The following is a 14,634-nucleotide window of genomic DNA, read 5'->3' as shown; positions in this document are numbered from 1 at the left end:
ATTTAAACATAGTATGTGTCTTGAAAGATCTATTGACATGATGTTCCCCAGACTGCCTTACACTAATATCATGCTGGCATGGTAGCCCCATGCTATCAAAAGCTCCCACCAACATAGGAACAATACCTCAGTACAACCATGCAGGAGGCTCTAGGGTGACCGTTGAGTGCACTCTGATTTTACAAACTGTCATATGGTGAGATAGTGGTGGGTTTCAATGCTGTCACCTATTCAGTCAGCCCAGATGAACTAGAATCACCATTTCAGTTATATCATAGCTCGGGGCGAGAACATGTCACCCTCTTTATTTCCAGCTCAGAACAAGCTGCTTAGGCAGATGCTAACTGTGGTCCTCCCTGCCATGTTCTGTAGAGTGGCCTTTGTCTGGGTTAATTGAGCCCCCACTCCATTTAATAGGCTGTTGAAGTCTTATTGAAACAGAGCTAGTGCCGCAGGTTAAATACATTGCAGTGCTCTTGTTAATCCCCTCATTAACAGAGCTGTAAAGCTTGTTGAGAGCTGTGAGTTTGCATATATTAACAGAGAGTTCTTCACTCAAGTGCTATCAATAAATTGACAAAGCCAGTTTGCAAATAGTGAAATCAACAGTGACACAAAGCTAGATACCTTAAAAAAAATAAACAGCTTAATAACTGATAAATCTTATTTTCACACTTGGAGGATAAAAAAATAGGTTGGAGAGGATGTCTTTTATTGGATGAATTTAAAACACGAGTTATACAAGCGTGATTTAAAAAAAAAATTTCAAGCAGACAGAGCAAAGCAAGAGAGAAAGATATCACTTCTTCAGTAGAAGTTAATGGCTGTAGCTTTTTAGAATGATTTAATGAGCCATGTAAGCTAGGCTGCAATTATGAGACCCAAAGAAAACAAATGAATCAAAAAAACAAAATAAGATGTGAACTTAGATATGAAATACTATGGCTTCTACCGAGAAACCATAGCATGGGCTCCAAGGAAAATAAAGCGAAGTGGGCCATGGAAAAGAAAAGTGGATGGCTACAAAAGAGATTACCTACATCATGGCTTTAACACACAAGCCAGGAGGGGGAGCATAAGAAAGATTTCCTTCAACATGTGCAGAGTGAAAGATGCCTGGATACTATAGAGCAAGAAAATAGGGAAGGGGAGACCAGGAGAACATACAGGGGGAACTCAAAGTATAACCCAAAATGAAAATAGAGTCTGTGGAGTTCTAATGGGAGGTCCACTTACCAGCTGTAGGGTAAGGGCAAAGCAGGTCTGGGGCCATCCGATTACCATTAAAGTCAAAGGGAATTTTGCCATCAACTTCATTGGGTCCAGGATTCAGTTTCAAGAGCAGCTTTTTATTATAGATGAACTCAAACAACAAGCAGTTTCTATTACTATATAAGGAAGATACAACTACAAGAAAAGTATTTTGGTTGTGTGCATTTATTTTTAATTTTAAATCTGTATATAAATTTGTTTCATATTAGTATGGCCCACAGGTGCTCAATACTAGGGTGACAAATGCCACAGAGAAGCCCACAAATAAAACTAACCAACAAATAAAACCAAAATTAAACTGAGGTCCTGGCAAGCTGCTAATGTGGCTCTCTGTGGTATAAAATTGGGGGTGGGGATGTGGGAGATTAACAGAAATTTCCCTCTCTGACTCTGATTAATATCATCATCTTGCATCTTCTCCACCCCCTCTGGTGTTTTAATTTAAGAGAAAAACAAATTAAAATCTTGAATGGTTTCAAAGTGCAAAAGTCTGAATTAAGAATTGTTCTCCAGAAATGTTTGGTCACTGATAAGAAATAAAATTCCTGATGTTTTTCTCCTGCTCATAGAACTATTTGAATTGGAAGGGACACTTATCATGAAAACAAGGACTTTAATTTCCTTCTAACTCATTTCTGATAGATTGATGTGCATAGTTTAGAGAATCTCCAGTGAGGTTGATTTACAAACGTAATAATTAGTTTCATTGCGGAAGTTCTTACACATGGTTTTCCCAATGTGTAACCTGAATTTTCCTTGTTAGATGACCTGGTCCATGCTCTCTTCATAACATCCCTTTGTTTAGGGCTGCCACCCATCTGGGTTTTACCTGGACAGTCCGGTTTTTGGCTTCTGTGTCCGGGTGCCATGTGTAGCCAGTTATGTTTCTGTTTAGTCCTCTTCTCTGTAGTCTGAATGTGTCCATTTAAAAAAAAAAAAAAAACTTTACTACACGAGTCTTTTTTCCCCAAACTCCAACCTATTACTCATTTTTGTGACTGCTCCCTGAATTCTCTCCAGGCTGGCTACGTCTTTCTTAAAATGACTCACCCAAAATTAAGCCAACTGAAAAGTGTTTTCTAAAGTGAATGTCTCACAGGTCTTTAAAGCTGTTCATGCTCCTGCATCTTGCACCTTATGCAGCATTATGGTATGTAAAAACAAGCTGTCCAGATGTTGGTGTCTTATTGAGTCACCATGTTACCCTATTATTGTTACCCCTTTCTTCCACCTTACTTCCTCTTTTAGGTTTAGGATCCTACTTGTGTTAAATTTAGACTTTGACTATACTGATGATTTGCCATGATTACAGTCTTCAGTAGCCAGCCAGAGGTTTAGTTGCACTTTTGCAACCCCTAGTGTAGACAAGCAGTCGCTATTTGTACCATTTGAACTCGCCCCGGCTTGAAATCATGATAAGTCTCACCTATGCAAATAGAGGCTTTACCTGCCTACATTGGACATTTGCAGCAATGCAGCTAGTGGCAGGACAATAATGGCTATAACTGAGGCAAATCCCTAGTCTATACGAGGTCTTAGGGTAAGGACCACCTCTTGATTTGTTTTGTAAAGTACATAACACGTTTCTGGGCACTTAAAGCACAATAAATAACACAATTACAAAGTTAATAACAATTACAATTTACTTCTGTAGAATGAGGCCAAAATTTTCATGAGCAAGTAGTGATTTTGGATGCCTCAATTTGTGGGTGCCCAACCTGAAATACCTTGAACAGGCCTGATTTTCAGAAAGCCCTGAGCTCCCTCTCTGAAAATCAGACCCCCTTAAGGTGTTTCAGGTTGAACACCTAAAACCTGAGGTACCCGAAAAATCACTGGTCATTTTTGCGAATCTTAGTCTAAAAGTTTTTCTGAGGCCTGGATACATGGGAATGGATGCCATATCCTTCGTGATCACATGTGTAGCTAAATAAAGGGTTTATATGATTATTTTATTCTAGTTTGAGTTTGAAGTTCTTTTTATGTTTGGAAACTACTAAAAGTATTTTCTGGACAATATGTGAAATGAATATTTTTTCTTTGTTTTAGTTATTCTCATCATAGTGGTGGTTATAAGCCGACCGTTATTTTACACCGTTACTCTATAGTATGCTGTGTCCAGAGATTGGCAGAAAGTGGTTTCTTTAGCTGTTTCTATTTCAGTTCTTCCCTCTTGAATGCCACAGATTGTCTTGACTGTGGTTTTTATTTCCCTTATCTCTAAAGGTACCCTTATAGCAGTATGAAAAGGAAAAACTTGAGGGTGGGAGTTGGTGGAGACTGACCTTTATATTATTTATTTATTTATTTGTTTCTCATCCCGGAGAGGTACCAGAGCCAAATAATGCTCAGCTCAAGCTAAGGCAATGTCTATGCTATAGAGCTTACAGCAACGCAGCAGTACTGATGCAGCTGTGCCACCGTAAGCTCTCTAGTGTAGTCACTATATGTCAATGGGAGAATGTGACGGGATTCCTGGGGTGCAGCCTGGGACTGTGGGACCGCTGTGCTCTCTTAACTCACCAGCCTGGGCTGTCTCTCACAATGCTTTGCTAGTGACAAGCAGCAAACCTCTCCAGGCGCTGTTATCACTCAGCACAACCGCATGTGGAGCCCCCCCATCCCGCTAGATGGCATGAATGCTCCCAGAGCTACTCATGAATCACACACAGGAAGGCACCAGCCACATCCTCTGAGCTCCCAGCCTTGTACCTCAGGAATATACTGTCTTGCACTGCTCAAGACCCTTTCTTGAGCAATGCAAGTTCATTAATTGGTTCACCACTTTATCAATGGAAAGTGGATATACACCCGCCTTTGTAAACTTGAGCAAATTTACTAAGCACTTCCGGCAAACTCACTGGTAAAGCTAAACAGTGAGTGATTATAAGTGATAGACAAAAAGTCAGAGTGGTTACCAAAATAAAATAAAATATAAGCACGCAGTCTAAACCTTAACCCTTATCACACTAGACAGTATTTAGCTAAAGCAATGTTCTCACCCCATTGGATCTTACAGTCCTTAATATACAGATTTGTCTCTTAAACCTGGACCAGTTTCTTCTGTTGGAGTATTCAGTCTTCTGAGCATTCTTGTTGCTTGCAGCGTAGGAGGGGGGAGGAGAAAAGGCCAAGCATGGGGCCACTGTGTCTGTTTTATACCTTTAGTCCATGTGCTTGGAGAACACAAGTCCAGGCATGTCTAGTGGGCATTGCTGAGTCACTAGGCAAGGTTGAGCAATTCTCCCGGTGTGGCCTTGTGCAAGTGAGTCATTGAATTGTAACTCCCTTGCTGGACAATGGCTGTTGATGGTTGTTCGACACCTGCCCGAGCGTTGGTTACCTCCCTTGTTATTGTCTTTGGGGGAGCTAGTATCGGACGCTTCCCAAACCCATAGCATATTTTAGTGACAACCATACAAACAATTCTCATAACTTCATATGCATTAATTATATACATATTTAGATGGAACAATGGGTTTCAGCAGATCATAACCTTTCCCATGATACTTTACATGGCATGGTTTATATGCAATGTCACAATTATATACAAATGATGAATATGGGGATTACAGGGTGTTCCCCTGGGTGTTCCCCTGAGGTGTAGAGTGTCACAGAGAGCTCCCATGCACATAATGAATCCACCCTCAATGAATGGTGGTAGCTATCTTGGTGAGAGAAGCTCTCCTGCCAACATACCATTGTCCATACTGGCACATATGGCTGTGTAATTTATGTTGCTCAGGGGGGTGTTTTTTTCACACCCCTGAGCGGCATAAGTTATACTGATATTAGTGGTAGTGTAGACAGATACCCATTAACTGTAGTGGGTTTTGGATCACACCTATAAAGGTAAAAGAGATTTTAATATACTGGGTGACTTGGACTGGTGTATTTTATCACAAACCGTTCCTAGGGTGGAGATTCATAAATACTGATGTATTATTTTCTAATCTGATTGCAACATTATATGTGCTATAGATTCTACTGCGAGTTTTTTTCAGTCAAAGTATCAAAAAGTTGCCTCTGCCTTCTAGCATCCAATTGTTTGTGTGTCCTTTCCTACAGAAGTTCCTCCCTACTTCATATGTAGCTTTGATGCTTAGGCTTTAGTTATTAATTGCTTTTCTTAACTGTAGGTGCCTTTTCCATTAAATGAATACCTTGAGGCAGACTCTAGCATAATGCTTTCCTATTTAAATATCCAAGCTTCTATCTCTGTCTAGGGCTGTGAAGGAAGCTTGACACATGAAACAAAATTGGCACAACATTGTCCATTTATGCCAGTTTCACACAAGAGCTTAAAGTAATCACATTTTATTCCATAACATTTTGTGACTTCGCTTGTAGCAACACAAAAACAGTAATTTCCCCCCTCCACAGCCAGCTCTTAGCTTAGGTTCCCCTCAATACTGTTTATAATCTCATTTATGTCACAGCTAAAATTTAGACAAAGCTCTTTGGGGTATGTTTTACCTGAAGCACATAGGATGCTTTGTGGAGCAAAAAAGTAAGAAATAATATAATCTCTTTGGGGAAAGTATGCCTTTTTGTTATATGCGTACACAGTACCTAGCACAATGGGCTCTTGACAGCTGACTAAAGCCACATCCAGTGTGCACTGCTTTTTAACAGAAAAAAACCCAACAGAAAAAAATCTCTGCTTATATGTTGCATCCCCTTCTCCCACCCTTTATCTGTCTTGTCTGATTAGTTCGTAGGCACTTAGGAGCACATACATCTCACACTGTGTATTTCTACAGTACCTAGCACAATGGGTCCCCAGTGACATTTGGGGCCTCTAGGCAGAAATGTAATACAAATAATCAATTCATAGAATAATATCGGTCCAACATCAATTCACTCCTCCATAAACTCCCTCATTATCAATCTAGCACAAGGCAAATAAATTCATAAAATCATCAAGGATATAATCCTACCACTTCAAAAGCACATAATGGGAGTTGCTTCTATTAAGTGCCTTTGATTATGCCCTATTAACACAAAGTAAAAATCAGTTCTCCATATAAATGCCAACTATACAAAGCAAAACAATGGGATAATAAATAAAAGGTTATATAAAACACAAAGAGAAATCCACCATCAAACAGCTGTAAATAACCCTTAATGAAAAACAAAAGTCAACATTTAGTTCAATGATCCACCTACAATTCATCAATGTCAGTTTGAAATCAATCGTGTGTGTGTGTGTGTGTGTGTGTGTGTGTGTGTGTGTGTGTGTGTGTGTGTGAGAGAGATGGCTGCCATCATGGCCAACACCACAGACCTTCAAAGCTAGTAGCATGAGTCTCTTCTGAGTGAGTTTAAGAGCCAGGATTTATAGCTGAGAGCTGTAACAGATTAGCGTCCTCCATGGATCAGGCACAGAGGGGAACATGCGCTCTGAGTTTCTGCACTGGGCAGCATGCCAATTGCAGGCAGTGCTAATATAAGTAATAGCCTCAGATGCAGCAGCATGTCTATCTGTCTACACATGTGTTGCTCCTAGTCCTGCTGCATTAAAGGATCATCATTTACACTACAGGTCTCTTGACACCATTCTGTCCATGTAAAGGGGTCTTAAAGTGTGTACATATTACTTCATCTTGCTTTTACATAGATTATACAAAATTCATAGAATCATAGAAGATTAGGGTTGGAAGAAACTTCAGGAGGTCATCTAGTCCAATCCCCTGCTCAAAGCAGCACCAACACCAACTAAATCATCCCAGTCAGGGCTTTGTCAAGCTGGGCCTTAAAAACCTCTAAGGATGGAGAGTTCACCACCTCCCTAGGTAACCCATTCCAGTGCTTCACCACCCTCCTAGTTAAAGAGTTTTTCTTAATATCCAACCTAGACATCCCCCACTTCAATCTGAGACCATTGCTCCTTGTTCTGTTATCTGCCACCACTGAGAACGGCCAAGCTCCATCCTCTTTGGAACCCCCCTTCAGGTAGTTAAAGCCTGCTATCAGATCTCCCCTCACTCTTCTCCTCTGCAGACTAAATAAGCCCAGTTCCCTCAGCCTCTCCTCATAAGTCATGTGCCCCAGCCCCCTAATCATTTTCCTTGCCTGCCGCTGGACTCTCTCCAATTTGTCCACATCCTTTCTGTCGTGGGGGCCCCAAAACTGGACACAGTACTCCAGATGTGGCCTCATCAGTGCAGCCCAATATGCTGTCAGCCTTCTTGGCAACAAGGGCACACTACTGACTCATATCCAGCTTCTCATCCACTGTAATCCCCAAGTCCTTTTCTGCTGAATTGCTGCTTAGCCAGTCGGTCCCCAGACTGTAGCAGTACATGGGATTCTTCTGTCCTAAGTGCAGGACTCTGCACTTGTCCTTGTTGAACCTCATCAGATTTCTTTTGGCCCAATCCCCCCAGTTTAGTGTAATCCACAAACTTGCTGAGGGTGCAATGCATCCCATCCACCAGATAATTAATGAAGATGTTGAACAAAACTGGCCCCAGGATCGAACCCTGGGTCACTCTGCTTCCAGCTGCCAACTAGACATCGAGCTGTTGATCACTACCCATTGAGCCCCACGATCTAGCCAGCTTTCTATCCACCTTATAATCCATTCATCCAATCCATACTTCTTTAACTTGCACACAAGAATACTTTGGGAGACCGTATCAAAAGCTTTGCTAAAGACAAGGTATATCATGTCCACCATTTTCCCCATATCCACAGAGCCAGTTATCTCATCACAGAAGGCAATCAGGTTAATCAGGCATGATTTGCCCTTGGTGAATCCATGTTGACTGTTCCTGATCACCTTCCTCTCCTCTAAGTGCTTCAAAATGGATTCCTTGAGGACCTGCTCTATGATTTTTCCAGGGACTGAGGTGAGGCTGACCGGTCTGTAGTTCCCCGGATTCTCCTTCTTCCCTTTTTTAAAAGATGGGCACTATATTTGCCTTTTTCCAATCGTTTGGGACCTCCCCCGATTGCCATGAGTTTTCAAAGATAATGGCCAATGGCTCTGCAATCACATCAGCCAACTCCCTCAGCACCCATAAACTTGTGCGTATCCAGCTTTTTTAAATAGTCCTTAACCTGTTCTTTAACCACTGAGGACTGCTCACCTCCTTCACATATTGTGCTGCCCAGTGCAGCAGTCTGAGAGCTGACCTTGTCTGTGAAGACCAAGGAAAATAAAGCACTGAGTACTTCAGCTTTTTCCACATCATATGTCACTAGGTTGCCTCCCCCATTCAATAAGGGTCCCACACTTTCCCCAACCTTCTTTTTGTTGCTAACATACCTGTAGAAACCTTTGTTGTTAGCCTTCACATCCTTTGCTAGCTGCAACTCCAATTGTGTTTTGGGCTTCCTGATTACAATCCTGCATGCTTGAGCAATATTTTTATACTCCTCCCTAGTCATTTGTCCAAGTTTCCACTTCTTGTAAGCTTCCTTTTTGTGTTTAAGCTCACTGAAGATTTCTCTGTTAAGCCAAGCTGGTTGCCTGCCATATTTGCTATTCTTTCTGCACACCAGGATGGTTTGTTCCTGTGCCCTCAATAAGGCTTCTTTGAAATACAGCCAGTTCTCCTGGACTCCTTTCTCCCTCATATGAGCCTCCCAGGGGATCCTGCCCATCAATTCCCTGAGGGAGTCAAAGTCTGATTTTCTGAAGTCCAGGGTCCATATTCTGTTGCTCTCCTTTCTTCCTTTTGTTAGGATCCTGAACTTGACCATCTCATGGTCACTGCTGTCAAGGTTGCCATGCACTTCTATTTCCCCTACCAATTCTTCCCTGTTTGTGAGCAGCAGGTCAAGGAGAGCATGGCCCCCAGTTGGTTCCTCCAGCACTTGCACCAGGAAGTTGTCCCCAACACACTCCAAAAACTTCCTGGATTCTCTGTGCACTGCTGCATTGCTCTCCCAGCACATGTCAGGGTGATTGAAGTCCCCCATGAGAACCAGGGCCTGTGATCTGGAAACTTCTGTTAATTGTCTGAAGAAAGCCTCATCTACCTCATCCCCCTGTTCTGGTGGTCTATAGAAGACGCCTACCGCGACATCACCCTCGTTGCTCTTGCCTCTAAACTTAACCCAAAGACTCTTAAAAGGCTTTTCTCCAGTTTCATACTGGAGCTCTGAGCAATCATACTGCTCTCTTACATACAGCGCAACTCCTCCACCTTTTCTCCCCGCCTGTCCTTCCTGAACAATTTAAACCCATCCATGACATTGCTCCAGTCATGTGAGTTACCCCACCAAGTCTCTGTTATTCCAATCACATCATAGTTCCCTGACTGTGCCAGGACTTCCAATTCTTCCTGCTTGTTTCCTAGGCTTCTTGCGTTCATATACAGGCACCTAAGATAACTAGCCGATTGCCCTACTTTCTCAGTATGAATCAGGAGACCTCCCCTGTTGCACCCTCCTTGAGTTTCCTCTCGGTATCCCACTTACCTCAGGGCTTAGGTCTCCATCCCCTGGCAAACCTAGCTTAAAGCCCTCCTCACTAGGTTAGCAAGCCTGCCTGCAAAGATGCTCTTCCCTCTCTTTGTTAGGATCCCATCTCTTCCTAACAATCCTTCTTCATGGAACAACGTCCCATGATCGAAGAATCCAAAGTCCTCTCTCCGACACCACCTGTGCAACCATGCATTTACCTCCACAATTTGATGGTCCCTACCTGGGCCTTTTCCTTCAACAGGGAGGATGGACAAGAACATGACTTGCACCTCAAACTCCTTTATCCTTCTTCCCAGAGCCATGTAATCTGCAGTGGACCCCCTCAAGGTCATTCTTGCCCACGTGGAGAAGTAGAAAGGGGTAGCGGTCCGAGGGCTTGATCAGTCTCAGCAGAAACTCTGTCACACCCTGAATTCTAGCTTCAGGCAAGCAGCACACTTCTTGAGTTTCCCAAATGGATGACTCCTTCCCCCTTAGGAGGGAGTCCCCGACCACCGCCACCCATCTCCTTCTCTTGGGAGTGGTGGTCGTGGAGACCCCATCCCTAGGACAATGCATCCCATGCCTTCCGGTCGATGGGGTCTCCTTCTGATCCCTTCCCTCAGATGACTCTTCCAAACCATTCTCCACTATAGTACCTTGCAAAGAGCCTGAAAATAGTTTCTTACCTCTATCTACATTGGGGGTACACGGGTGCTCCTCTTTCTTCTTCTGGAGGTCACATACTGCCAATTTTCTTCCCCATTCTGTATTGCCCTCTCTGATTCTTCAGCATGCTGTGCCTGCAGTACCAAACACTGATTTCTATCCAGAAAGTCTTCATTTTCTCTGATGCAATGTAGGGTTTATACTTGGGTCTCTAGTCCTTTAACCTTCTCTTCCAATATGGAGACCAGCTTGCACTTCATACAAACAAAGTTGCTTCTATCCTCTGGGAGAAAGATAAATATAGCAGGTAAATACTGTAATTGTTATATTAATCACTGAACTGTCACTGTGAGTCAACAGCCAAGGAACATGCCACTCAGGGAACATCACACTCAACTACTGCAAGGAACTTGTAAATCCACAAGCGTGAGGTACATGACTATGCAGCAAAACACCAGTAGCTAATGATCTCTGGCTCTTCATAAGTACCACCAATACACCGTCCACAACTTCAGAGATCATACAGCTGCTTTTCTAAAGTTCCAGCAACAGAAGGAGAAAGTATATACTGTTTACTGGTGTCATACTGTCTGGAGTGGCTCACAACTGTGAGTGCCTACCTCAGGGCAGACTGTCAGAAAACAGGGCAGACATCCCAACCTAGTGGTGTGTTCTATAATTAGATTTCACCAAGCCACTGACAAATGTGAACTGGATCACTATACAGTCTTACCATAGAGTCACAGACAGTCCCCTTAGACCTTCCAGTCTATCTTGCCACCCAGACAAACTGGACTTTGTGATAAAAGGTCACTTAAATAAAAAATTACACCACATCAGGTTGCTCCGAGGCCCAAGAGATCAGTCACTCACCTCAGATCAATTGGTACTCTAGATCTTACACCAAAGACAATGCTGGGAGCCAATTCTATAGTAAACTAACTAAAGGTTGATTAGCTAAGAAAAGGAAGTGAAAGTTATTAAGAGGTTAAAGCAGGTAAACTATATGTACAGGTGAGTCTCAGTTTGTAATTCAAAATGGTGACAATGTAATAAACTGCCAGTTTCCCAAAAGGCTTTTCAGGGACTCAGGTTGTCTCTGGGGTTCTCCACTTTGCAACTCGTACACTTCCCTGTAAGAATCCAAATAGTCTAGAGATCCAGGATCTTTCCTTGAATCTATACTTATAGCTTCTTCTCAAAGAAAACAAGCTCACAAGGTCACTACCCATGTGGGATTTTCCTTTGATGGAGAGTGAGGAATGCATTTTGAGTCTTTGACCTCCGATCACCGCACACAATGATCACTTGTCAAGGCTGATTCCCCACTCTGGCACTTCAAGTGCAGAAGGTGGGGGCCTGCAAGGATTCTAAAAATTAATAATGGCCACTCCAGGCTTGTATTAAACTCCCAAGATTACAGTTTTTCTCTGACCTTGGCTGGGTAGATGCTGTCACCACCCAAATACAAAACCCCTTGGAACCCAGGAAGGTGCACTTGGGAATTCTTTCCTGTGGGGCATTCTCAAGCACTTTCACCTCCACCCCTTCGGGGAAGAGCTGAGAAAGGAAAACAAAGAAATCAGCTGTTGCCGCCAGCTAATTAAAAAATGTGCACAAACTTCTTAGGACATCAAAAATCCAATCCTGGTCTTAAAAAAAAAAAAAAGGGTAAATTTTATTAAAAACAAAAGGAAAGAAAATACATCTGGAACTTAGGCTTTTTGCTAGATCTTAAAAAAAGCAATTACAAAAATTAAGCCTCAAGATAGCTCTTTTAAGGTTCAGCTTAAAGGTTACAAGCAAACAAAAGCATCTAGGGTTAGCACAGAGGAGTCTACAAGCCAATAAGAAAGAAAAGAAATACTCCTAATCACATCTTCCTAGACATTCCCTGATTTACTTACATATCTGGGGTTTCAAGTAAGTAGGTTTGAGGTATGATTTGATGCTTTTTCATACCTGGTATTAAAGCTTTTTACAGCATAGCTCCAGCCCTGTCCTGCTCTGTCCCCTCTCTCCGGAGAACAACAACAGACACAAAGGAAAAGTTTTTTCCCAATTTTAAAAAGTTCTAGCCTTCCCATTGGCTCTTTTGGTCAGGTGCCCATTCCCTTCCTTTACCTGTGGACTTTAACCCTTTACAGGTAAAGCAAGTAGAGAATAGCCAACAACAGGGATTTCATTGCTAACTGGCTGGCTGGGTATCCATAAAAGGGAGCTACCTTCCCCCCCCCCCTTCATTTATCACACCACTTGCTTCAAAATTAGCATTTTTCTGTTAATGTTCTTCATTTGCATTCCACAAGGCTTGTTTCTCATTTGATGAGTTATTTAGTTACAGGGGTACACACAATGTACATGTTTTCTACCACATTATAAGGGAATACAGATAAGTGAAAACAATGCAAGTAACATCAAGTACATTCTTATACAGTTAACAATCACTTTGGTCTATACTAATAAACAAGTGAATTGGCCTGGGGCTCTGACATGAGTTGGCACCTGGACTGCCAGTGTCATATCTGGCTGGAATAAAAATGCTTTCCACAGCCTAATATTTTAGTAATCTTCTGCAAGAAGCCCCTAAAAGTAGTTTCATTTTAGGTACCAAAAATCCACATTATGGATTCAAAGCTTTTGAGGCCAGAAGGGATCTCTATGACCATCAAGTTAGATCTCCTTCATAACAACACAGGCCATAGAATGTCACCCAGTACTCCCTGCAACAAAAGGAATTACTCTCCCCTACTATGTAAGAGACGTAAAAAAAGAGGCAGCTGACTACTGCTTACTAGAACTATATCATTCTGAATTGATTTTCTGAGTTTTTTTCACAGAAATTTTATTTTTCTATTACAGAACCCCATTTTTTTTACCAGCTCTGTTTTCTCACACAAAAGGAAATGACTACACAAGTGGAGAATCAGGTCCTCAGACACCAGCCAGAGTATGGAGGAGCTGCTGGTTTCCCTCCATATCAGCACAACTGCTCTTCTGCTCTACCAAAGGAGCAGACTTTCTGATTTTCCTGGGGGTGCTCGACTCCCACTCCACCCCAGCCCCGCCCCACTCCACTCCTTCCCCAAAGGCCCCACCCCACCTCCCTCTGCCCCTCCTCTTCCCATCCCGTTCCCTCTACCTCCGAATGCACTCCGCCCTCACTCCGCCTCTTCCTGCCCCTGCTCCTCCCACTCCCCCTAGTGCCTCCTGCCTGCCGCTGAACAGCTGATCAGTGGCAGGCGGGAGGGGGAGGAGATGATCGGTGGGGCCCCCTGGTGAGTGCTGAGCACCCACTATTTTTTTTCCGTGAGTGCTCCAGCACCGAAGCACCCACTGAGTTAGCACCTATGCTTTTTTTTCCTTAATGAAATAGACTTGCACATTGCACTGAAAGAACTGTGTGGTACTGTGTGGTACTTATAACTGTTGACAATCACTCTGCTACCCAGGGCCAGATCTGGCTTTTTGGCCGCCTCAAGCAAAAACAAACAAACAAACAAAAAAACCTGCGGCGTGGCCGGAGCGCGGGTGCAGGGGGACCAGCTGGGGAGGGGAGGGGGAGAGCGTGGGCGGGAGAGAGAGAGAAGGGGGCGGCCAGGGCTACAGCAGGGGCACTGCCACGTGGCCCCTCCCGCTGCGCTGCCTCCTGCTGCCTGCCGCGAGGGCTCTGCTCCAGTCGGCGGGGAGGGAAGGAAGAGGACTGCCCTGCAGGGCGCTCTGGTTCTCCGCGCCGCTGCCCCCTACAGGGCGGCCGGAGCAGAACAAGAACAAAAAACAACAACAACAACAAAAAACGGCCGTGCCACCCTAGGATTGGGCAGAATGCCGCCTCGAACAGTCTGCTGCCCCAAGCACCAGCTTGCTCAGCTGGTGCCTGGAGCCGGCCCTGCTGCTACCAGTCTCTGATGAGAACGCAAGTAAACGTACTTGGACAACGTGTCTTTGCTAGGAATAACACAGTGAAGGCAAGGTGTTGGGCAGCCTGGAAATATCCCGGTCAGAAGGGAGTGAGTCTCCACATGAGAAAGGAATCTGCTAGAGAGATGGCCTTAGAGTGGTGCCCTTGCAATACAGGTGCAATTGCCCTGGACAGAGTCCTTCTGTGGGTTTTGCTGATCAGAACACTCAGGAAAGTAAAAACCCCAGGAGAGGAACTCTGCCAACCTGGTATTTGAGATATTTATTCAGATAAAATTTGGGGAAGATGAACTTTTTAATCATCATTTGCTCACTATCTGACAAACTGACCTGAGATTTTGTCTGAAGAGGCATATG

Source organism: Malaclemys terrapin, chromosome 2, assembly GCF_027887155.1.
Source record: "Malaclemys terrapin pileata isolate rMalTer1 chromosome 2, rMalTer1.hap1, whole genome shotgun sequence".
NCBI classification, from domain to species: Eukaryota; Metazoa; Chordata; order Testudines; family Emydidae; genus Malaclemys; species Malaclemys terrapin.
This window is presented reverse-complemented; position numbering follows the sequence as displayed.